This window comes from Cryptomeria japonica, unplaced genomic scaffold, assembly GCF_030272615.1.
Source record: "Cryptomeria japonica unplaced genomic scaffold, Sugi_1.0 HiC_scaffold_87, whole genome shotgun sequence".
Classification (NCBI taxonomy): Eukaryota; Viridiplantae; Streptophyta; class Pinopsida; order Cupressales; family Cupressaceae; genus Cryptomeria; species Cryptomeria japonica.
In genome coordinates this window covers 5,359-10,202 of record NW_026728909.1, presented here as the reverse complement: position 1 = coordinate 10,202, position 4,844 = coordinate 5,359, and the positions used below count along the sequence as shown (strand labels likewise).

General features: G+C 34.2%; 1 pseudogene; it reads left to right on the top strand.

Annotated features, from left to right (window-relative positions):
• LOC131056009 (pathogenesis-related thaumatin-like protein 3.7) lies at positions 1–794 on the top strand (annotated as a pseudogene).
• Positions 795–4,844: the final 4,050 nt, after the last annotated feature.

Genomic DNA, 4,844 nt, shown 5'->3' with positions numbered 1-4,844 from the left:
ATGGCCATGGTATCAGATCTTGCGCTTGTTCTTGTGGCTGGACTGGCCATATCTTTGCATATGCAACGTAAGATGTGTTGGTAAAATAATACGTGTTGTAGGTTGTTGAATGGTATATACATCTCTCTAGGCCTTACGATAATTTTTGTGTGTGTATGTTTTGTTGCAGAGGCGTGGGCAGTTAAGTTTGATATACGAAACCAGTGCGGGTACACAGTTTGGGCGGCAGGACTACCAGGAGGAGGGCAGCAGCTTGACCAAGGTCAGACATGGACCGTCGATGTGCCGGCAGGGACAAAGGCGGCAAGATTCTGGGGCCGAACTGGCTGTTCTTTCGATGCGAGCGGCCGAGGAACCTGTCAAACTGGTGACTGCAACGGCCAACTGAGCTGCCAAGTCTCGGGGGCATTCCGACCACGCTGGTCGAGTACACCCTAAATGGAGATGGCAACCAGGACTTCTACGATGTCTCCCTGGTTGACGGCTTCAACGTTCCTCTCTCCATCAATCCTACAAATGGACAGTGCACTGCCCCTGCATGCAAAGCCGACGTGAATGCTGCTTGCCCTGCTGAATTGAAGGTGAATGGTGGATGCAATAGTGCCTGTACTGTCTTTCAAACTGACCAGTATTGCTGCAGAGGTTCCTATGTCAAGAACTGCCCCGCCACAAACTACTCGATGATGTTCAAGAACCAGTGCCCACAGGCATACAGTTATGCTAAGGACGATTCTTCCAGCACTTTCACCTGCCCCTCTGGTACCACCGACTATAGTATTGTATTCTGTCCCTAGATATATATAGGATCATCATAGTCATTATAACCTCCAAATAATCAGCTATGATCTTATCACCCGTGTATTTAGTATCTGATATATGGTGGCATAAACTATCATTTGGTAGAGTCATGTAAATAAGCCATCGGTTGGTGTAAGGTATACATGCCAGTTTCCAAGTATCACAGTTTATTGTAAATAAAATTCCATCGGTATTTTAATGGGTAATGAGGAAAAGCTAATCCATATGCAGTTATCTTTTTAACATTTTAAGTTCTAATATATTAAATATATATATATATATTCAAATAATACAGATATTTACTTGTTTTGAATTATAAATCTTAATTTTAAAATATAGATTATTTACATTCATCAAATAAAATTTTGAGTCACAATTGATTTTTTTGTAAACTAGCTACTTTTGGGTGTTGCATTCCATATATATTAAAAATTGAAAATTTTTCAATTAAATAACAAATCTAAAATAGGGCCAGAATGCATCTCTACTCTTACTTACTTAGACAAAATCCTACATAGTAGCTACATCCAATATCTCTTATCAGCTTTACATTCAAACTAAACATACTAGAGAAACTAAGTTTCAATTTTCACATTATTACCTTTTGGAATATCTTGATTAGGTTTTTGGTTGTTTGTGAATGCAAAGGACGAGTTGACATGATCTAGACTCACTACATTAATGGAGGCCTTTAAGAAGTCCACACACTTTTGCACTTAGCACTATCAGTTCTTCACCCTATCTCCAACCACCTCAATAGGGAAAGGAACCCATGAGCCAAATTACTTTACAATAATTAAAATTATATTACTTGACATTTTTTTTTTCTTGTTCTTATTTTTATTTAAATGTTATGAGTTATTTTATTTGGAAAGATTATTTCATTTTACTTGAAATTAATTTTATATTTTTTAGTTGAAAGTTGTTATATATTTCTAATTTTGAAATATGTATTCATTATGTATTTATTTTATGTTTGTAGTAAGATATGTCACTCTTTGATGTGACAAGGACATATGGTGCTAATAAGATAGAGTAAGAATTAATAAATAAATATACTCAACACAAAACTAATCTACTTTCCAATACATATTGTATCAACTCAATCCATAATAGTGGATTCTAATAAATTTGCATGGATATACACATATTTAAAATTTTAAAACTATAATAATAAGATGGGAGAAATTTTTCCGTAACTATATATTACATACAAATTGCCTTTATCACATTATTGGTGATATGATAGTAATTATTGTAGACGTATAAATCTGACCACTTTCCTAAATGAATATTTAATATTTATTTTAATCTCATTCTTCTATTTAATTAAATTCTTTATATTCATCTATTTGATTAAATGAATTACTCAATTTATTTAATTAAGTTCACCTAAGCCTTTTCTAGCCTTTGATTAAATAAATTACTTTATTTAATTAAATTCCCCCTTCTCCCCTTTTAATTAAACTTACATTTAATTAAATTAATCCTTGCAAATAAATAATTCTAATTTATTTATTTAAATCCCTCACTTGTATTTATGCAAGTTGCATCTATTTGATTGAAATAAAGTAGTTTTATTTTAATTAAATTCCTTTTTCCTCCACTTCCATTTTCCTACATCTCCCACTTGCCTCCCTAAACCCCTTCTAGATTATTCTAATCAATTCTAATTTAGCCTAATCCATCTCCTAATTATTGTCACATCCCTAAGAAAAGGGAAGTCACTTCTCAAACCCTCAAAGTCTTCAATAACTATTAAAGGCTTTATGTCCTCAACAAGTTAACCCTCAAAGTCTTCATAACCATTAATGGTTAACTCAACCTTCTTTCATGGCTAGAGACTTTCTCTCTAACTCAACCCTCATCTAGCCCAAGGGTCTCATAAAACATTCATGGCTTTAACTTTGGTTATCCCTTTAACCCTTGCACAAGAGTTTACTGCTTGGGTAAAAGCTTTATCCAATGGATAACCCTAACCTAACATTAACCCTTAGCTCCTAAGGTAACCATCATGTCTTCTCAAGCATTTAATTATTATTTCATCTCCTCTCAAGCAACCTCTTGTTGACAATTGTCACCATTTCATTGGTGAGAATTGTAAACATGGATTGATAACTTTCAATCCTGGCCCTTGTTAAGATTATCCAATCTTGACCATCCATTTCCCTATTTTCCCTATAAATAGAGCTCTCATTCTCTCATTTTGAGATATCCAAGTTTCATGCATGTAATCTATAGTCATTTTACTAAGCATTTAGCCTCTCTTTGATAAAATCATCTTAATATCATTTTAGAAGTAATTTTAAATATCATAGCATATCCATGTTAGACTAGTATATATTGTTAGGAGAGGATTGCTAATCTTTATCATAACATAAAATTCATACTAGTTTAAAATCATCATAGATTCAATATCATACATGTCTAGGAATGAAATCATGGTAAATTAATCAAACATCACCCATTCTTTGAGTTGTTATTCCTAAGTCACTTTGCTCCATGATTTGAGAGAAAAGACATTGACTTGAGGGATCCTGTGAGATAGAGAACAATGGAACATCCCTTGGGAAGTTGAGCTATTCAATATAGCTTCATAACTTGCACCAAGAGTCCCATTGGTGTGTGGATCTTTTGGAACCTGAATTTTATGTTTTTGTACACCACTGCATTTCCCACAAACATTTCTGGCACCCACCATGGGGCTCAAAATTAGGTCATTCCCTTCTCACCGACCATTTAAATGGCACTCTAAGAGAAACTCGGGATGACAGGCTTGCTAAATGATTTAACTGCTTGAAATGAAGAAAGCATGAAAGAGTGGTTTGGCATTTTGGTCACCCAATTAAGGGGAGAGCATATACTTTCCACTTTCGAGACAAGGCACTCAAGTGTTCTTTTTAACCTTTCAAAGAAATGATTTGCTAACTTCTATTTGGAGATTTTGCTCCAAAAAGTATGGTGTTCTTTTTAACCTTTTATAGCAATGATTTTCTATCAAAAAATTGGAAATCCTGGTCAACAAAAGAAATCGTGATTTTGGTCAACAAAATTAAAGTTGATAAGTGAGAACTTTCCCTTTTTCCTTACACAAAATAAAGATGAGTTTCTTTTACTTTTGCAATAAATTAAAATGAATCCTTTTAGGCACCAAAGGAAGGTGAATTTCTTTTTACCTTTGTTGATTGAAAAGTAAATTTGTTGTTCTTTTTAAACCCGAACGAAGTGTTTTCCTAACTTGGAAGAATGAAATTTTTTTCTTTGTTGTTCTTTTTACCCATGCAATAAGGAAAAGATGAAGTTTTGTTTTAAATACCAAAGGAAAGTATGAAGTTCATTTTAAACATCCCAAAGAACTTATGAGGTTTATTTTAAGCTTTTGCAATAAAAAAGAGGGTGAGTTCTTTTTAACTAACTTTTGAAAGAAAGAAAAGAAAAAATTAAACTAACTCCTATTGCTCCTGCAGAAAAAGGTTAGAACCTGAACAAAATCAGTTAGCAAAATAATCAAATTCTGAGGGTGGGCTTCACAAGCCTAAAATTTTCTTTCTTCGATTACAGTTTTGTGTTTTCCTTTGTTAGAGCTATGCATTAGACTATTGCACAGGTGAGCTACAGAAACATGCAGATGCACTACAAAAACATGAAAATGTGCTACAAAATGACTTCTATGCGCTAAGATGGTTACCGAATGTTCTACTATGTTTGTCGAATGCGTTATGATGATATAGAATACAACCAGAATATCAGGTGCTAACAAAAAGTCTAAATGTGCTAGTGGAGAGGTCTTCACTAAACAGTATACTAGAAGCACTAACTAATGTTTCTACGCACTAAAGAAAGGTCCCAATGTGCTAAACCAGCTTTCCCACGTGCTTGCAATATTGCTCCTACAAAAAAAATGATAAGATTAATGGGGTTCGGCCCCATGGTGGGTGCCACAAATGTGTGCAGGAAATGTGGTGTATAGAAACGTAAAATTAAGGTTCCAAAAGATCCACACACCAATGGGACTCTTGGTGCAAGTTATGGAGCTATATTGAATA